At 44.4% G+C, this 20,875-nt stretch overlaps 3 long non-coding RNA genes across 5 annotated transcripts; 2 read left to right on the forward strand and 1 right to left on the reverse strand.

Annotated features, from left to right (window-relative positions):
• Window positions 1–1,203: 1,203 nt before the first annotated feature.
• LOC130391061 (uncharacterized) lies at window positions 1,204–8,975 on the reverse strand. 3 transcript variants are annotated; one of them, XR_008896854.1, is made up of 10 exons: window positions 8,851–8,975; window positions 7,351–7,395; window positions 3,676–7,202; window positions 3,310–3,435; window positions 2,877–3,020; window positions 2,645–2,722; window positions 2,471–2,549; window positions 2,286–2,364; window positions 1,910–2,030; window positions 1,204–1,731 (listed from the first exon to the last, which is right to left on the reverse strand). It is a non-coding gene; the product is annotated as an uncharacterized LOC130391061 (long non-coding RNA). The 3 variants fall into 3 exon arrangements; XR_008896853.1 differs by having other exon boundaries at window positions 3,301–3,435; XR_008896855.1 differs by having other exon boundaries at window positions 1,910–2,053; window positions 3,301–3,435.
• A 276-nt stretch (window positions 8,976–9,251) lies between these two features.
• LOC130390607 (uncharacterized) lies at window positions 9,252–11,681 on the forward strand. The gene is made up of 2 exons (XR_008896784.1): window positions 9,252–9,311; window positions 10,351–11,681. It is a non-coding gene; the product is annotated as an uncharacterized LOC130390607 (long non-coding RNA).
• Window positions 11,682–13,621: 1,940 nt separating this feature from the next.
• On the forward strand, window positions 13,622–20,797 carry LOC130390929 (uncharacterized). The gene is made up of 7 exons (XR_008896836.1): window positions 13,622–13,711; window positions 15,764–19,255; window positions 19,486–19,583; window positions 19,906–20,026; window positions 20,181–20,261; window positions 20,363–20,433; window positions 20,608–20,797. It is a non-coding gene; the product is annotated as an uncharacterized LOC130390929 (long non-coding RNA).
• The last annotated feature ends 78 nt before the right edge of the window (window positions 20,798–20,875 follow it).

Consider the following 20,875-nt stretch of genomic DNA (forward strand, 5'->3'; position numbering starts at 1 on the left):
TACGTGAGACGGGAACACAAAGCTCCCGCCACTCCCCCAACTTTCTCTGTAGGCTTATGGAACCGTCAGTCTGCAGTAAACCAATCGAACTTCATCCCTGCACTCGCCTCGCACCTATCCCTCAGTTTACTAGCCCTGACCGAAACCTGGATTAGACCTGAGGATACAACCACGCCCTCAGCTCTAGCGATAAACCATGGTTTTACGCACACCAGCCGTCCATCTGGCAGAGGAGGCGGGACAGGCTGCTTAGTAGCGAATGACTGGAGCTTCATTCAACTTGCACCAGAAAAATCGTTTGCCTCCTTTGAATTTCATGCCATCTTGTTACTGAAACCTTTCAAAATGTATGTCCTCGTGTTATACCGCCCGCCTGGTCACTGTGGCCAATTTTCCAGACGTATTAGACATTCTTCTACCCTCCCTGCCCATGGACAACTCCCCCTTCTTAATTTTAGGTGATTTTAATGTTCACATGAGGAATTCTCTCTCAGCCCATACAATATCATTACTCACCTCTTTTAATCTAACCCGCATTCAGAGCCGTGCCACTCATATAGCTGGTAAGGAGCTGGATCTCATCTTTATGCGCAACTGCATAATCAACAGTACTGTAACTCCACTCCACCTATCTGACCACTTTTTCATTAACCTCACTGTGCGGCTCCTGGACTGTCCCGATGACCCACCCCCCGCAGTCTCCTCTTACCGTAATCTGAAAAACCATCCTCCCTACCTTCCACTGTCCCATTCTCCTCACTTCACCCCTGCACTGCTACCGACACCCTATACTCCACCCTGTGGGTCTGCCTAAACAGTGCCTACTAACAAGTAGACCCAGCTCTAAACCCCGCCATTCCTTGCTCACAAACACCATCCGTGACCGCCCGTTGCCGGGAAACGGGCGATCGCGTCAAATGACGTAGGAAGGTTCTTGAACATTCGCGTCCTACGTCATTTGACGCGATCGCCCGTTTCCCGGCAACGGGCAATCGCGTCAAAAATTCCTCACGCCCATCCCTAATGAATAGGCTTGAATTTAATAGTAATTTGGCGGTTTCCTATTTTTACAAAATGGATTATGTGAACATTGCTGAATAACAATCATGTATATTAAATGTATTGCAGGAGTTTAGCTTGACATTAACCAAGTTAAAGGACAATTAATTGAACAGCACCAAACATGTAGAATTCAATGTGGGATTTTAATATGTAAACAAAACCACTTGACAGAAGTTTGATACAATCTTGTAAAGGAAAGCAGAGGAACATTTTCCCATTCCATCCCATTTCAACATTTTCCCATTCCATTTTCCCAAATTAATCTTTTCAAAATGACACCACCATTCCGAAAGCAAGTGAAGAGGTTTGTGTAAAAGCAGTCCTCCCTGACCAGCTCTGTCCCTGACTCTAAACCCTGACTCTCAACCCTAACGCTGAACCCTCTGAGGGCAGGAAGACGCGCCTTCCGTGTAAAGGTTCGAACCACAGAGAAGGAAGAAAAGAGGAAGCAGTAGTGAAGTAGTGAGGTTAGTGACAGACGTGAGGGAAAGGCTTGTGGAAGCACACGGTTACATGTGGGGTCAAGAAGTTCACTCCCACTGGAGGTCATTGAACCATCAGCCTCAGACTGCTGAGCTCAGCAGGTCTTCTGGAGGACGAGGCTCCGGTGAACTGAGGAGACGGGACCAGCAGGATGTCAGGATCAGGTGAGGTTCGGCTCAGACGTGTCTGCCCGGACCAAACAAGGACATTGATTAGGTTCAATATTCAAAAGATGCAAAATCATCTGAACCAAAGATAAGTCATTAAGGAGCAGGCCGGCATTAGGGCGCCTTGCTCAAGGACGCATCACTGTATTCAGATGACTTGAAGCCGGCACCATTGGTTTGAGAGTTGAACCCCCTACCTAGTCCACTATGTCCAGATAATGCAAACTTATGAGGAATCCTTGATGGTAGAGTCCTGGTTGTCCTCAGGATTTGCCTTCCAGATGTACGGCTTCTCCATCAGTCCTCCAGATTCCTGGTCTGGTTACAAACGTAATTTGTCTCTAATGTAAGGTAAAAAACACAGTAGTAGGTTGTCTCTAATGTAAGGTAACAAACACAGGAGTAGTTTTACTCTAATGCAAGGTAAAACACAGGAGTAGTTTGACTCTAATGGCGCGTAACAAAGTAGCAGCTGTAGTTTGTCTGGTAAACAACCACAGTAGTGTGCCTTGTACTGGACAAACTAATCCTGCGTTACAACAAGTCCACTCTGTTTATTTTATGCAAACATACGAGGATCCTGGTTGGTAGAGTGATGTCGTCCTCCAGAGTCTTGGCATATCCATCAGCTCTCCTCATCCAGAGTCCTGGTCTGGAACAAGCAGCGCGAGTCTAGCCTTAAAGTCTGGTAATAAACATGTAGTTTGTCTTATTTTTAAGCCCTTTATTTCCAGTTTGTTTGGTTAATACAAACTTACAATCCTTTTAGGTTGAGTGATGGTCATCCTCCAGATTCACGGCTCCCCTACCAACTCGCCTCCGCTCCAGAAACACGTTCTAGTAGGAAAACACAGGTAGTTGGTTAATGCATGTCAAAGTAACAGCTGTATGTTGCCCTTTAAGTCAACCATTTTAAGTAAATACAAACTTACGAGGAATCCTTGTTGGTCGATTCCTAGTCGGCCTCCAGCTTCTCAGCTCCTCCAGCAGCTCTCAGACAGAGTCCTGGTCTGGAACAAACAGCGGAAGTCTTGCTTCAAGATGTGGTAAAACAGATGTAGTCGTCTGGTATATATGGTACAAACACCGGTAGTTTGTGGTAGCAGTATTCTACGAGAAGTGGCAGTGAGTGTGATGATCACTTCAGATTCAGGCTCCATCTACCCCATGACAGGCGTCCTTCACCAGGCAGGGCCTTCAGCACGACTGCTCCATCAGCTCCTTCAGCAGCACGGCTCCTCCATCAGCAGCACGGCTCCTCCATCAGCACGGCATCTCCATCAGCTCAGCTCCTCCAGACATGGAAACCTGCTCTGGTTACAAACACAGTTGGTCTCAGCAGTAAATCTACTTGGGACTTAACACACCCCGCCTCCTGCATCCGAGGTTCACTTGTAAAATGGAAGACAAATTTAAACACTTAAATTAGACAACGTCTGCAGATTGTCGCATTCAGCAATTCATCCACCAAGGTCGTAGCAGTACTAGTAACATTAATGGCTCATGTGACTCTTAGATAACCCTGTATGATTTAACTCAAATCACAGCTTGGCAAAGATTTAAAGTCATAAGATGATCAAAACCAGACCTAAACTACCGTGGATTTAAGAGCTTCAGATGAGCTTGGTGATGGTTGCCCTCTGGTCCGGTGCTGCAGGCCCCTGGTCTCCAGCCTCAGTCTCCGGTCCACCACAAGCCTCCAGTCCCCAGCCTCGCCATTCAGCTACAGCAGCAGGTTTAAATCAGCATTTGCCCAACAATAAACTTAATTGACTCATCAGAAACCGAGTTACAATTAATTTAACTATTATTTAATAACTCAAGGCTAGAAAAGACTTGAGACCAGACATGAGCATCCCGTTTTTAGGGAATGAAGACAGAGCAGGCGACAAGTTTGAAGAAGTGGTTCAGGCCATACATTGAAACTGACCTGAGAAGACTACTCACGCATCAGAGCACTGACCTGTTCTGGAGGACTTCTGACAGGAGGTGGAGGTCTGGCTCTGGGTGAGGAGGTGGAGGTCTTGCTCTGGTGAGGAGGCAGACACCATGGGACAAACTACAGGTTACCTTTTTAACCTTTTACAGTTCGAGAGTATCTTCTATTCTAACATGTGGGAAGGACGGCCATTATTTTAGCTTTGATATTATCCAGTTACTAACTGCACCAAAGTCGTTGTTTAACGTAAGTAATGACAGCAGATATTTAGATCGTACAAAAGCTGAAGTAACAAATAACACTAAGCAGTATCGATATAAAATCAAATTTACCTAGCCATATTCAGGTGCTGGGTTCCGTTGAAGAAATGTCAAATTATCTTCCACCTTGAAATGATTTTCAGCCTTCACAGATGTCAAAAATGGGCCCGCAAGGAGAACGCTGTTTTGTACGCAGTGAGGGTCACGTCACGTCATCGTGGTTAAAAGTACGGGGCAACCAACGTAAATTAACATATTTTACGACGTACGCGTCAGTATGTATTTAATATCAAACTTCAGTTGCTTAAGATAGGGGCAACAATTCCCAATTGAAACAGACTGAAAAATAGTTTCTGTTGGTAACGGCTCGAGGTTACGCAAATACAATCCAGAACATTCCGCCAGATTCCCTCAGGGGACTCAAGTCCAACTAACTGCCAGGTGGTTTCTAATGGTTGTCAATACTACAACGTTCTATGCTACCATTGGGCTAAATCAAATTACCACTCAAACTTCCCGGCGGGAAGCACAAACCGTCCGACTGGAATCCGAACATTCCAGCCGGAACCAACCAAAGAAAAAACATAACCAGCGCCTCACCTTGAGCTGAACGGAGGAAGATCCTGAAGTCCAGCGATGGTCTTCATTAAAACACAGCCAACAGACTTACCTTGAGGAGATCCGTTTGTTGCTGTTGGTCAATACTATTATTCAGTGTACCTTTACATTATTAAGCACCCAGTGTGTACATGTTATATCACTCAAAACCGTACGAAGAACCAAACTACCATGTACGTCCCACAACAACTTTAAACCTCAAATCCTTGCCTAAGAACAATGGAATCAGTCAATACAAAACCTCGTCTACATTTTACAATTATCTAGATTATTCAGGGTAAAAACCATACAGAGCAAATCTAAACGTTGAGCTCACCGAGAGCCGACCATAGCCCTGCAACATCACCTTGACCGCCTCATCACCAACAGCAAATCATGCCAGCCAGCCAACAAATATACAGGTCCAGTGAGAAGTGGGCATCTGAGCGAAACGACTGCTCATAATAAATAGAAGCCCAATTCCTGAACTATCCAACCAGCTTCATGGTTTAAGGATTTACAGACTTGACATGCCATTGTCTTCTAATCACCTTTGCCTGCTCCCTAGTTACTTATAAAACTCTACATCTCCATCACTAGAATGTTACATCCTACTCATGGGGGTGTGGTCTGAGTGAGCAGAGATGCATGCTGGGATACAGTGCTGTGTGAAGTCTTCAGTTCGATAGACACGCCCCTCAGGAGAAACCAAGTGTTTGAGAATCTGTCGTGACATCAGTTACATGAGCTGGAATATCCTTCAAGATGGCGCCAGGATTCTCAGAGGAGAAAGGCCAAGAGGAAGATGTTTGGGTTCTTCCTCTCAGCCAGTGGAACAACCGTCCTCATCAGAGTACCATGGAACACTTTGAAACATTCTCCTCTTTACACCTTGAAGCCCCAGTGAAGGTTTCTTTACCTCCTCAGCTGAAGAGCACAACTTCAGCTCGAAGAGCGCACTAGTTGGAGTTCCCAGATTGGTTCCCTTAAATCAGAACGAATCGTTCAGCTAGTGCTGTCCGAAACATATACAGTTCAGCCTGGGAAGACGTGCAACTGAGAGCAAGACAAGATCCACAGGGCTCTCCATCAATCAAGACAGGTAGGAAGAGCCGTCTCATTACCGGTCTGAAGGTTATCTTCAATATCCATTTAGGTTCCTTTCCAACGTCACTCTCCTTGTGGACTTCCTTTAGGTGTCCATCCTCCATTGATCCTGATTGGTGTAGTCCTAGTTTGAAGTCACTGATGTGAACACACCGCTTGCATCCTTTTACACTTGATTTGGATGCCGTCCTTCCTGCCCAGTGTGTTGGATATCGCTCGGGAGCGTCGCTCAGGGCTCTTCATGCCTACTGGAGGCCCTTAAGTAAACATGTGGCCGTCCATCAGGTATGATTTATTTGACCATTCCAATATCCCAAACCCACATCACACCGACCCCCGTATGAACATTATCACTGTCAAAGCAAGCCGGACACACGCACATAGAACCCAGGACACGCACGTAGAACCCCATGCCAGCTGGAACCAAACACACGTAGAAACCAATGCCAGGTGGGAGTGGGAGACACAGTAGAACCCTAGAGATGCTCAAAAATCATCCATCTCATGTCAAACCCAAACACACACACGCACACACCACTGAGCCATAAAAGGCCAAACAATCATACAGGGTAAAAACCTCATAGCAAATAACATTCCATCATCCCCCCCCAGCGCACCCAGAACAGAACCACCAATGTCTCCAGAGGCGTAAATTATGTTCAACATCCTTCAGTGGCGTCCCACATTGGTGATGGATTATGCTTGGCGTCTCAAAAATGTGTCCCTGGTTGATTCATTGTCTTTGTAGTCATGTCTTTGTTGTCCAGTGGTTTCCTGAATGAGGGGCCTTCACAGATGCAACCGGTGCAGCTTTAGTCAGCCTGAGGACAGGAAGGAGGTCATCTGTACAGAATACCACCCAGTGGAGGAGGGTGGCTCTTGAGGAGCAGGATCCATATGGGTATGGCCCCATATAAGACCTTCTTGGAAATGAAACTGTTCCTGAGGAGTCACGATGCCTGGAGGGGACTGTTGAATGTGTTCCATGGTTCTCTGTGTCAGACTGAAGTTCTGCTTTAGTCGTTGAGATGAGGAGCCCCCTCACCTCCCCCTGGTGTTTCTCCTTCTGAATCCCTGTCTCCATCTTTAAGAACATTCCAGTCCATGTAACTGACGTCACGACAGTTTCTCAAACACTCGGTTTCCCCTGAGGGGGCGTGTCTACAGACCTGTAGACTTCAGACAGCTCTGTATCCCAGTATGCACCTCCCCTCACTCAGACCACACCCTCATCAGTAAAGCAACACTCATGTGATGAAGATGCAGAGCTCAGGAGAGTAGAATGAAAGAAGACTGAAGAAATCAGAACCCAACCCATTACTCCAGCTTACAACAATAACTTGGCGCCTGTAACCATTTTAACAAATCATTAAAACCAAAAAAAACCAAACACCTAAGTAACCCATGAACCAATAAAACATCCGTACTACTCAGATCAACCTTCAGGTAACAGGTTAACTCACCAGGAAGCCAAAATACATCAATGTGCCCAAGAGTAATGAGAAACTTATGACTTACAGTTTGCAGTTCATCTTCATGGTTAAGTTGGAATACTCACAGAACTGCAGTTAAATATCCATGATAGACCTTTGAAGGAAGGAACAATTTACTCATGGTCCAAATTTCAAATGAGATTTAAACCACCACAATCCCCGATTTCCTTCACACATTATCTGTGATTTATATTCAACAGATAAGTCACGTCAGTTGTGCTTTGCCACACAATTCTACTCACATCAGGTTCAGAAAAGATGCTCCTCTTTACTTGAAAGTCATTAACCTTTGAAACAGGAAGATATGTTAAATAAAGTCACAACAGACCTCAAAACAGTACACACACACGTTCTGGTTTCTGGAAACTAGGGATGAGTGTCGCGACCGATTCGTTCACAACGAACGAATCCCGAACGTGAACGACAAGAACTGGTTCCCCAAAAGAAGAAGAACTGGTTCTTTGAATCTTTTTTTTAACAAACCAAAAATATGGTCACGTAAATAAAATATACAAACAAACAGAGCTTCGTCTCCCCGCGACTTATATTGATTGAGTCTACAACGTTCTCAAAGATTCAGCCAATGAGGTAGCAATGGTGTTGCAATGGCACCTGGGTAAACAAATGACAAGGCGGTACCGTTGAATATGCTCGCTTTCTCAGTCTGACGTATCTTGGGTCATACCATTCGACGTGGGGCCACTCATATATCCCCCTAAATTTTTTCTAAAATAGGCTTGACCTCCATCTGTTTATTGGATAAACGCATTTCCCAATCCCCGGAGTCTTTGCTCCATTCTACATCAATTTAAGAACAAAAAGAAATTAAACTGCAGTTCGTATTTTTTATTTGTGACCATGAAAGTTCTGTAATGCCTGAAAAATGAAGCATTAAATTTAAAGTAAAATAAACTTATAAATGTAAAACCATGAATGAAATATAGAGAGTAAGTAAGTGGTATAAATATTGGTGGGACGTTCAGTCATACTATATCCTCTCGATTTTCACGGGGGTTAGAGCCTAGAAGTGGTTTAAATTATGCTCACGGCCGTCTCGCGGGGGGGCAGACACCAAATGACGTAACGAACGAATCAAATAAACGAATCGTTATAGTGAACTGAACTGAAAGAACTAGTTCCCGGAAAAGAATAATTTTGCCCATCCCTACAATTAACTAACCAAGAAAACCACTTGGCAGGCGAGCTGCGGCAGGTGAGCTAATTAATAAAACGCAACGCAGGTTCGACACCCTCTGGTCGCCTTGGTAACAGTGAGAGGCTATTTCAGCTCTGTGATCTTAAATGACCTCCCTCATTTTAATCAAACGGATGAGTCTGATTTGACTGATTTAGATTCTTACTTCAAAACGAAAAAAGTCTTCACTCAATTCACCTTACCGTGTGAGCGAGTGAGTGAGTGAGTGTGTGAGAGTGAGAAGGAAGCTTTCATCAAAGAGACCAGAGACCCATTCACTGTTTAAACTGGAGTCATCGCCTACCACCACACACACTCCATACAGACACACACCATACAGACACTCCATACAGACACACCATTACACCATATAGATTCACACCATATGCACGCACACACCACAGATACACACATAGATACACACACCAAAGTTTTACTTTATATCGATACAAACTAGATACCAGATATCCATTAGCAAAATAAATGCACATTAAACTCAATCACTGAATGCATTTAACCATAATTTACAACATAATGGAATAATCACCTCGGTAGATATTTAGCAACTCGTGGAGCGCTGAGTACCCTGCTCAACACAGACAACCTCTTCTGGCAACAGCATACAGCAGACTGTCAGAAGGACAGCAGCTCAGCCATTTTATACCCCATGGCCCCTCCCACTAGACAGGCCCAATCAACAGGGGGATTATAATACTGTGGCATTTTGCAAATCAACCATGAATAAACTCATCAAAAATACAGCATGCATGTTAAAGTTCATTTCATCTTGTAGATCAGTGATTTTCACTTGTTAATTTCGGCATGTCGCTCATTAATGTCCAATGTCAATGTCCAGTGTCCTCCTTTGACACAAGGGAAAATGGTTTGGCCCAAATTGGGCCAATCAGTGGCAGCAGGTGTTTCCTGACACCATATTTAAAGCCCTCAGCCCAGCCCTGTCTCTTTTAGTCTGCAGTACGGAGCCATGGTGAGAGGGAGAGATTGTTTGTGAGTATTTGTCGCTTCAATAACGAGGTTGAATATACTGTATGCTTGGTGATTTTTTTTTGCTGTTCAAACACTATCCATCAATGCGCGCTATTGATAGGTAGTTAAACAGACAGGGACAGTGGTCAAACTGTCACCCAGACCTTACACACACACACACACACACACACACACACACACACACACACACACGCGCGCACTCGTTCATACATGCACACACACACACTCGACGGAGCAGCAATTTTGCGTCCAGAAACGGGTGTAAAAACACAGGAAATGATTTGCCATTTAGATTTGTACTCCCGCTGCCCCCCCCCCCCCCCATCTCCCTCATCTCCTCAGCCCCCCGCCACTCGGGAGATTAATAATAATATATTTAATTTGTAGAGCACTTTACATCCAAGAATCTCAAGGTGCAAAGATTACAACAGAAGGGAGAGATGGCGTGTGCGTGTGTGCGTGTGCGTGTGCGTGTCCATCTCCGTGTGTGCGTGTCCATCTCCGTGTGTGCGTGTGTGTCCATCTCCGTGTGTGCGTGTCCATCTCCGTGTGTGCGTGTCCATCTCCGTGTGTGCGTGTGTGTCCATCTCCGTGTGTGCGTGTCCATCTCCGTGTGTGTGTGTCCATCTCCGTGTGTGCGTGTCCATCTCCGTGTGTGCGTGTGTGTCCATCTCCGTGTGTGCGTGCGTGTCCATCTCCGTGTGTGCATGTCCATCTCCGTGTGTGCGTGTCCATCTCCGTGTGTGTGTGTGTGTGTCCATCTCCGTGTGTGTGACGTGTGCTACCATTGTGTGTCAGACTTGTGCAGGGGCGCCGCTAGGGATTTTGGGCCCCATGAAAAGAATAGTATAATAATTTCTGTATTATAATTTCATCATCATTAGGGGCCTCTCTGGGCCCCCCTCCATCATGGGCCCCTAGAATCCGTCTCCTTTACCCCCTCTTTTCGGCGCCCCTGGCACTTGTGGGGTCCCCGACAGCCAATTAAAGTAAGGAGAACCAAGCCGGCCCAAATAACCCCCCCCTCTCTGTAACCCAGGTTGACTTGCGGTGCTGATCCCAGAGCTGGACCTTGTGATCTCATTGGTTGGTTCGGTCAGCAGTAGCTTCCTGGTTCTAATTTTCCCACCGTTACTGGAGATGCTGACCTTCCATACGGATGGGCTCTCACCATTGGTGATCACAAAGAACGTGATCAGCGGTGTGGGCTGATCGGGTTTGCCACGGGAACCTACAGCGCGATCATGGAGCTTATCATACGCAACAACCCCCCGCACAGCCAGAACCTCTCCCCCTCCTACATGCTGCAGTAAACCATGAAATGGAAAGGGGTTTGAAAGGGTGGGGACCTTACAAACTCAAGCCAGCCAATTGTATTAGCCGGGTCACAACTCATTTTATCTGTTGGTTATTGTGTACAAAACTGCTGGATTTTTTTTAATTGTGGTGGTTTTATTGCATAGTTTTTTTATTGTTTTTTAATAATTTTAACGCTGTAAAACGACATGAACTGCTCCCAGGTCCAATAGTGCAATGCTTAAATGGAAATGTTTTATGCCAAATACATTAGCTAAATATAGATTATAAATACATTTTGATGCATTTATTCTTTAGCAGTATGATTTGTTTTTAGTTGCCTGACTTTTAAACTTTGTACTGTAACACATGAGAGTCAAAATGTGATGTACCTCACAGTTCTATCATAACCCCATATTGGTAATGCTATGAACATGACTAATATGGTAGTTTGAACTTTATAACTATTATCAAACTTTCTATGTTTTGTTAATACTGCGGACGATTTTTGACCTTTCCCCCTCGTATTTTCTTGTTGCACTTTGAATCAAGTCCATTTCCTTTTATGGAGAGTCCTCTATTCGTATGCAGGACATCGTGTGTAAAAAACAGAATCAAACATGCTAAATTTAATTTAGTATGATGTTTTAAATGAACAGTAAAGAAAAAATGAATTTGCCTTTGAACGTTAAATTGTTATTTTTTTTAGCCCAATTTGACGGGTTCATGTTTCCGATTTTTTTTTTAAGATAACAAATTTGTAATCAATTGTTGGTGTGGGCATCATTTGAACAGCAGTTAATTTGTTTTTTTTATCTCGGATGTTGTGCTGCTGGACAGAAATGGGGAAGCTTATTAGCCTTCATACAGAAAGTGCCTCCAGTCAAACATACACCTAGGTAGTAACTGCCAGCGCCACTTTTTAAAGTTAGCCAACATTTACTAAGGTTAGAAGTTGGTTATCATTTTTTATGGTAGGCCTTTACATTCTGCATTCTCTGACAGTTTTTAAGCCACACAATACCATTTAAATCCAGGCTAATTGATGATTCAGTACGGTAATAGAAGCTGGAAGGTCAAGGATGTGGTTTTTATATTAAAAGTGGGAACCTCTTTTCAATGAACTGCTGAGTGCATTACCAAGGAAGCTCCTCCCATCCATACTGGCTTGAACCTTTTGCTTTAAATTGCAGTTGAAAATGGTCATTTTTTATGTAGACATAGTTGGTGTTAATACTAAATAGTTTAGTGTTCAGTGTATTTTTGCAATTTGAATAGAATGTATTTCCTTTTTCTGTCATGCACAGCAATGTAGAGCATAGGGTGATGGCATCCTAACGGAGCCTTTCGCATACCAAAACAGAAACAAAAACGGAAGCAAAACAAAGAAACTAATCTTGCCACTAGGCTAATATAAGGGGCTAAATATATTAATATATGTTTTTGACGTAATTGATAAAACATGATAGAAAACGAATTCGTTAATTATGTTAAATCAAAAATAACCCTTTAAATGGTTACTTCTGGTGAGATTTTTTGGGGGAAAATTTAGTTTGAGCATCCAAATATGGCATAACTTCCAACAGAGTCAAGGTATCTGCTTTGTATCTTTCTTTTTTTTGTTGCAATTACTATTATTTTTTGCAGTGCTGCTGCAGGGGAAACACTGCAAGTATTCAATAGATAAACATGTTACATTATGTCTTTGTGTGTCTGTGCATAGTGCGTGTACCATCTGCCATCTGCCAGAAGGCAGTAGACTCCCAGACGGTCACTCCTTTCAAAATCCTTACCGAACAGTTCTATGTTAAACCCTGCAGTTCTATGTTAATCCAAAGGCCAGGGACAGTTTCATGCGGCAAAGTGATTGACACTGACATATTACACTTCCTGGGTGCCATTTTGAATGTGAGTAGAACATCTACTTTCTAACTCTCAAGTCAATTATATTTGTACAGCCCTAACACAAAGGCCAAGCGGAGGCACGGACCAAAAATTCCTTGGCGATTGGAGGTTTGTGATGACATCAAGCAGCTGTTTCTATTTCCGACCGTCTTGTTGTTTTTCGTTGGTTTTTATTCAAAATAAAAATATTCATGAACATTTATAAGTAGCCTAGTCTAGATAGACACAGTCCTTCGGGCAAGAGAATAAACAACAACCTGTTTACCACCTCAAGTGTCTTAACCTATCCTATCCCCAGTCAGACCTGTGCGCGTGTGTGTGTGTTTGTGTGTGTGTGTGTATGTGTATATGTGTAAGGTCTGCCTCACTTGTATTCATTTGCAATAACTTGAATGGAACTTTTGACATTTGGGGATAAGCAGCATAGCAGTCAGGTAGCTATTTAAAGCTATAATAAACCGCGTATTTTGTTTATTTAGGTAAAGCATTATTAAATAGTTTGCATGCACAATAAAGAATACACATAAATTTGGCGTGCAGCATTTCCATTTTTCTTCTGGGCTAAGCCCCGGATGTTTATGAAACATAGAAATCCCCACCCAAATCTATTCTCTTAAGTAGAGGCAATAAAAATGCAATATACGTGGAAGAGAGACGGAAGGAGAGGAGAAAAGGATTAGAGGGGAGAAGGAGAAGAGAAGGAGGAGTAGTATTTAGTGACCAGAACTGTATGGAGTGTGTGTGTGTGTGTGTGTGTGTGTGTGTGTGTGTGTGTGTGTGTGTGTGTGTGTGTGTGTGTGTGTGTGTGGGTGTGGGTGTGGGTGTGGGTGTGTGGGGGGGGGGGGTATCTATATAGTTTGTATCTATATTAAGTTAATCTTTGGTGTGTGTCTATTTGGTGTGTTTATCTTTATGGTGTGTATATATGGTGTGTATCTATGGTGTGTGTGTATTGTGGCGTCCCGCCCCTTAAACCCCGAGGTTTCATCCTGGATGGCAAATACTACCGTCATCCACCAGCCGGCGACGGAGAGCGCCCGTTGAACCCCAATCAGCGAGATGGGAGACACCTGGCTGGACAGCCAGGAAGCCATTTTAAAAGGAGCACGAGGACTGGCATTTGGGAGGAACGGGAGCGAGAGAGAAGGAAGCGCTCGGGTCCGCGAGTGACGAGAGGCTCACGGAGGGCCCAAGAGACTGTAAGTATAATCTGTGTAAGATGTATGCAATAAATGCCGCTTAAACCTTGCTTAATGTGTGATTTGTACCTGGAACCCGGCTCATTGGGGGAGCGGGGTACCACAGTATCTATATGGTGTGTGCGTGTATATAAATATGATTTGTATCTATCGTGTGTGTGCATATGGTTTGTATCTATATGTTGTGTGCAGTGGCGGCTGGTAGTTTTTTAAAGTGAGGGAGGAAGGACCGCGAGCTTGGTTGCCATGGGCCTGCTTGCACTGTTGGTGTATGGTGGCATAAGAATGTGAGACTCAAGTTGTTTCAGGGTGTTTTGGTGAACTACAAAATAGTAGGGAGGGATAGTTATGTGAATAAATTTGACACAAAGCCACCAGTGGCATCACTGTAATTTGAAAGCTGGTGGGCAGCATGTCTTTGAAATGGACTACAAGGGCAGAAGGAAAGGATGCAAAGCCCATTAGTCAAATCAGGCCTACTCTTGATTTGCAAAAGTAAAAAAAAAAAATCTGGGCCTATTTTTGCCCTCAATGACAGAAGTTATTGGTTGTAATTTAGCTATGTTTATTTTCAGGTACAATTGTTTTAAGAAAAGACTGACCAAAAGTGATGCCATTCAAAATGATCATGCTCTGAATCGTTCACTCTTTCCACACCATTTCCACTATATCAAACAGAACGGTCAGAGTAGCAAACTAGTAAAAGAACGAAAACATAATTCTAGATTCAACCTGATCCATAGGCATGGTGTCTAGCAAGGAAAGTTGCATAGCAGCACCAACGTGAACTCAACACTATAGTCGCGGCGTTTGGTTGCCCTATTCACATCAGGGAAACCATGTACAGCCCATGTTGGAGATTTGCCATTATTCATTAGCAAACAGGGCCAGCAATACAGTCGATTGCTAGTAATGCTACCAGTAAGCCATGAGTACCTAGCAAACCATGTAGCACCCACAACACTGACGTTGCCATTACCTTTGGTGATCTCGATTTTGCGCAGTGGTCTACCTTTTTCTTTGGTCGCTAACTTAGCACTGTAACTCAATGAATGGAATGCTTTGTGTAATTAAACATGAACAATGTCCTGTTTCCAATGTTTCCATTGTACGCTTTATTCGCAAATGATAGAATCTCGTTGTCTTTCAGATGATTTCACCTGCTTTGCGTCTGAGCGGCAATGCAGGCAGAGCGGGTTTGTTTATTATCCACAGCGTTGCCAGATTGGGTAAATTTCCCACCCAATAATAATTTTCCCAGCCTAAAGCGGTTAAAAGTAGCAAAATTGGGTGGGAAATCTGGCAACACTGCTCACCAGCCAGGGATCCTGCTGATTGGTTCATAGCGCAGCGCGACTAGATTTTTGCGCGAATCAGACGCCTGTAAGGTCACACCCACTCAGAGGAGGACTTTCCTCCTCTCTCCCATTGAAACCCATGTTATTCACCGGCCGCCAGTACTTCCTGGGAAATGAATGGGAGTCAACGGAGGCTGAGGGAGGACCTTCCTCCCTGAAGTAATTGTCAAAAGGCGATAGGGGGTGCTAATGTCCCTTTACCCAGGGAAACGAACATTATATATTCGAAGGCATTAAAGTAGTCGTATTTAAGGGCATTAATTCATTACAGTAGTCTGGGCAATATAATTTTATTCTCAACAATGTTAAGGAGGATCTTCCTCCCTCTCCTCAATGGAGATGCCTCCACTGGTTGTGTGTATCAATATTGTGTGTGAATATATATGTGTGTATCTGTGGTGTGTGTGTGCGTGCATATGGTGTGAATCTATATGGTATATTGGTGTGTCTGTATGGTGTGTTTGCGTGTGTTAAAGTGTGTGGTGGTAGGCGATGACTCCAGTTTAACCAGTGAATGAGTCTCTCGGGTCTCTTTGATGAAAGACACACACACACACACACACACACACACACACACACACACACACACACACACGCGCACTATAAATCACTGATGTGTGAAGGAAATCTGGGATTGTGGTGGTTTTACTCATTCGAAATTTGGACCATGAGTAAACTGTTCCTTCCTTCAAAGGTCTATCATGGATAATTAACTGCAGTTCTGTGAGTATCCCAAATTAACCATGAAGATGAACTGCGAACTGTAAGTCATTAATTTCTCATTACTCTTGGGCACATTGATGTACTTTGGCTTCCTGGTGAGTTAACTTGTTACCTGAAGGTTGCTCTGAGTAAGGATGTTTTATTGGTTCATGGGTTACTTAGGTGTTTGGTTTATGTTGGTTTTAATGATTTGTTAAAATGGTTACAGGCTCCAGTGAATTGTTGTAAGCAGGAGTAATGGGTTGGGTTCTGATATCTTCAGTCTTCTTTCATTCTACTCTCCTGAGCTCTGCATCTTCATCACATGAGTGTTGCTTTACTGATGAGGCTGTGGTCTGAGCGAGCGGAGGTGCATACTGGGATACAGAGCTGTCTGAAGTCTACAGGTCTGTAGACACGCCCCCTCAGGGGAAACCGAGTGTTTGAGAAACCGTCGAGACGTCAGTTACATGGACTGGAATGTTCTTTAAAATGGACTCAGGGATTCAGAAGGAGCAACACCAGGGGGAGATGAGAGGGCTCTTCATCTCAACGACTAAAACACAACTTCAGTCTGACGCAGAGAACCATGGAACACATTCAACAGTCTCCTCCAGGCATCGTGACTCCTCAGGAACAGTTTCATTTCCAAGAAGGTCCTATTTGGGGCCATCCCCATATGGATCCTGCTCCTCAAGAGCCACCCCCCTCCACTGGGTGGTCTTCTGAACAGATGACCTCCTTCCTGTCCTCAGGCTGACTAAAGCTGCACCGTTTGTATCTGTGAAGGCCCGTCATTCAGGAAACCAATGGACTACAAAGACATGACTTCAGAGATGTTGAATCAACCTGGAACACATTTTGGAGACGCCAAACATAATCCATCACCAATGTGGGACGCCACTGAAGAATGTTGTACATAATTTACGTCCCTGGAGACATTGGTTGTTCTGTTATGGGTGCCCTGGCAGGAGAGCTGGGGTGATGGAATGTTATTTGGCATGAGGTTTTTACCCTGCATGATTGTTTTTGCCTTTTATGGCTCAGTGGTGTGTGTGTTTGGCATGAGATGGATTTTTTTTGAGCATCGATAGGGTTCTAGTGTGTGTGTCTGTGTGTGTGTCTCCGACTCACACCTGGCATGGGGTTCTACGTGGCTGTCCTGGGTTCTATGTGTGCGTGTCCGGCTTGCTTTGACAGTGATGTTCATGCAGGGGTCTGTGTGATTGGCCTGGGATATTGGAATGGTCAAATAAATCATACCTGATGGACGGCCACATGTCTACTTAAGGGCCTCCAGTAGACATGAAGAGCCCTGAGCGACGCTCCGGAGTGATATCCAACACACTGGGCAGGAAGGAGAGTATCCAAATCAAATGTAAAAGGATGCAAGCGGCGTGTTCAGATCAGTGACTTCAAACTAGGACTACACCAATCAGGATCAATGGAGGATGGACACCTAAAGGAAGTCCACAAGGAGAGTTACGTTGGAAAGGAACCTAAATGGATATTCAAGATGACATTCAGACCTGTAATGAGACGGCTCTTCCTACCTGGCTGGATTGATGGAGAGCCCTCTGGATCTTGTCTTGCTCTCAGTTGCACGTCTTCTCAGGCTGAACTGTATTTTTTTCAGACAGGACTAGCTGAACGATTGGTTCCCTCAAATCAGAACCACTCCGGGAACTCCAGCTAGTGCGCTCTTCAAGCTGAAGTTCAGCTGAGGAGGTAAGGAAACCTTCGCTGGGGCTTCAAGGTGTAAAGAGGAGAATGTTTGAAAGTGTTCCATGGTACTCTGATGAAGACCGTTGTTGTGTTCCACTGGCTGAGAGAATCAACCCACACATCTTCCTCTTGGCCTTTCTCCTCTGAGAAGCCTGGCGCCATCTTGAAGGATATTCCAGCTCATGTAACTGATGTCACGACAGATTCTCAAACACTTTGTTTCTCCTGAGGGGAGTGTCTATAGAACTGAAGACTTCAGACAGCAATGTATCCCAGCAGGCATCTCTGCTCACTCAGACCACACTCCCGTGAGTAGGATGCAACACTCTAGTGATGGAGTTGTAGAGTTTTTTAAGTAACGAGGGAGAAGACAAAGGTGATTAGAACACAATGGCATGTTAAGTCTGTAAATCTTTAAACCATGAAGATGGTTGGATAGTTCAGGAATTGGGCTTTTTATTATTGGCATTCCTTTTACTCAGATGCCCAATTCTCACTGGAGCTGTAGATGTCTTGGCTGGCATGATTTGCTGTTGGTGATGAGGCGGTCAGGGTGACATTGCAGGGCTATTGTCGGCTCGCTGTGAGCTCAACGTTTAGATTTGCTCTGTATGGTTTTTACCCTGAATAATCTAGATAATTGTAAAATGTAGACATGCTTTTGTATTGCATGATTTGAGGTTTAAAGTTGTTGTGGGACGTACATGGTAGTTTGGTTCTTCGTACAGTTTTGAGTGATATAACTTGTACACACTGGGTGCATAATAATGTAAAGGTACACTGAATAATAGTATTGACCAACAGCAACAAACAGATCTTCTCAAGGTAAGTCTGTTGGCTGTGTTTATGAAGACCATCGCTGGACTTCAGGATCTTCCACCGTTCAGCTCAAGGTGAGGCGCTGGTTATGTTTTTTCTTTGGTTGGTTCCGGCTGGAATGTTCGGATTCCAGTCGGACGGTTTGTGCTTCCCGCCGGGAAGTTTGAGTGGTAATTTGATTTAGCCCAATGGTAGCATAGAACGTTGTAGTATTGACAACCATTAGAAACCACCTGGCAGTTAGTTGGACTTGAGTCCCCTGAGGGAATCAGGCGCTACGTTCTGGATTGTATTTGCGTAACCTCGAGCCGTTGCTAACGGAAAATATTTTTCAGTCGGTTTCCATTTGGAATGGATGCCCCTATCATAAACAACTAAGGTTGATATTAAATACATACTGACACGTACGTCGTACAATATGTTGATAATTTCCGATGGGTGCGCGGTACTTTTAACCACGATGACGTGACGGGACTCTCACTGCGTACAAAACGGCGTTCTACTTGCGGGCCCATTTTTGTGAAGGCTGAAAATAATTTTAAGGTGGAAGATAATTTGACATTTCTTCAACGGAATCCAGCACCTGAATATGGCTGAGTATATTTGATTTAATATTGATACTGCTTAGAGTTCTTTGTTAATTCAGCTTTTGTACGTTCTAAATATCTGCTGTCATTAATTGCCACAGAAGATAAACCCTACCCAATGGATTGACGTTAAACAACGTCTTGAGTGAAGAGTTACCAACTGGATAATATCAAAGCTAAAATAATGGCCGTCCTTCCCACATGCTACAGTAGAAGATACTCTAGAACTGTCAAAGGTTAAAAAGGTAACATGTAGTTTGTCCCAAGGTGTCTGCCTCCTCACCCAGAGCAAGACCTCCACCTCCTCACTCAGAGCCAGACCTCCACCTCCTGTCAGAAGTCCTCCAGAACAGGTCAGTGCTCTGGTGTGTGAGTAGTCTTAGGTCAGTTTCAATGCATGGCCTGAACCACTTCTGTAAACTTGTGGACTGCTCGGTCTTCATTCCGTAAAACGGGATGCTCATGTCTGGTCTCAAGTCTTTTCTAGCCTTGAGTTATAAAATAATAATAATATTAACTCAGTTTCGGATAAGCCAATTAAGTTTATTGTTGGGCAAATGCTAATATAATCCTGCTGCTGTAGCTGAACAGCGAGAGAGGCTGGGGAACGGGGGCTTGTGGTGCCAGGATGGACCGGAGACTGAGGCTGGAGACCAGGGGCCTGCAGCACCGGACCAGAGGGTAACCATCACCAAGCTCATCTGAAAAACTTAAATCCATGGTAGTGTAGGTGTGGTTTTGATCATTTTATGACTTTAAATCTGTGCCAAGCTGTGATTTTAGTTCATTCATACAGGGGTAATGTAAGAGTCATATGAGCCATTAATGTTACTAGTGCTGCTACGACCGCAGTGGATGAATTGCTGAACGCGACAATCTGCAGAAGTCTAATTTAAGTGTTTAAATTTGTCTTCCATTTCACAAGTGAACCTCAGATGCAGGAGTAGGGGTGTGTTGCGTCCCCAGGTGATTTACTGTTGAGACCAACTGTGTTTGTAACCAGACCAGGCATCCATGGCTGAAGGAGCTGATGGAGGAGCTGATGGTGGAGGAGCCGTGCTGAAGGCCCTGCCTGGTGGAGGAGCTGGTGGAGGGCCTGCCAGGTGAATGACTTCTGTCGTGGGGTAGGTGGAGCCTGACGCTGAAGTGATCATAACACTCACTGCCACTTCTCGTAGAATACTGCTACCACAAACTACCGGCGTTTGTACCATATATACCAGACGACTACATCTGTTTTACCACATGTTGAAGCAAGACTTCCGCTGTTTGTTCCAGACCAGGACTCTGTCTGAGGAGAGCTGCTGGAGGAGCTGAGACGCTGGAGGTCGACTAGGAATCGACCAACAAGGATTCCTCGTAAGTTTGTATTTACTTAACAGGGTTGACTTAAAGGGTAACATACAGCTGTTACTTTGACGTGCGTTAACCAACTACCGCTGTGTTTTCTTACTGGAAAGTGTTTCTTGAGCGGAGGCGAGTTGGTAGAGGAGCCGTGAATCTGGAGGATGACCATCACTCTACCAACAAGGTAGTCTTTTGGACTGCGCTGTCTTCATTCCCTAAAAAGGGATTCTCATGTCTGGTCTCAAGACTTTTCTAGCCTCGAATTATAAAATAATAGTTCAATTAATTGTAACTCTGTTTCGGATAAGTCAATAAAGTTTATTGTTGGGCAAATGCTGATGTAAACCTGCTGCTGTAGCTGAAAGGCGAGGCTGGGGACCGGAGGCTTGTGGTGCCAGGGTGGACCGGAGACTGAGGCTGGAGACCAGGGGCCTGCAGCACCGGACCAGAGGGTAACCATCACCAAGCTCATCTGAAACACTAAAATCCATGGTAGTTTAGGTCTGGTTTTGATCATCTTATGACTTTAAATCTGTGCCAAGCTGTGATTTTAGTTCTATCATACGGGGGTTGTGTAAGAGTCATTTGAGCCATTAATGTTATTGGTGCTGCTACGACCGCAGTGG

Source organism: Gadus chalcogrammus, chromosome 10 (genome assembly GCF_026213295.1).
Source record: "Gadus chalcogrammus isolate NIFS_2021 chromosome 10, NIFS_Gcha_1.0, whole genome shotgun sequence".
Classification (NCBI taxonomy): domain Eukaryota; kingdom Metazoa; phylum Chordata; class Actinopteri; order Gadiformes; family Gadidae; genus Gadus; species Gadus chalcogrammus.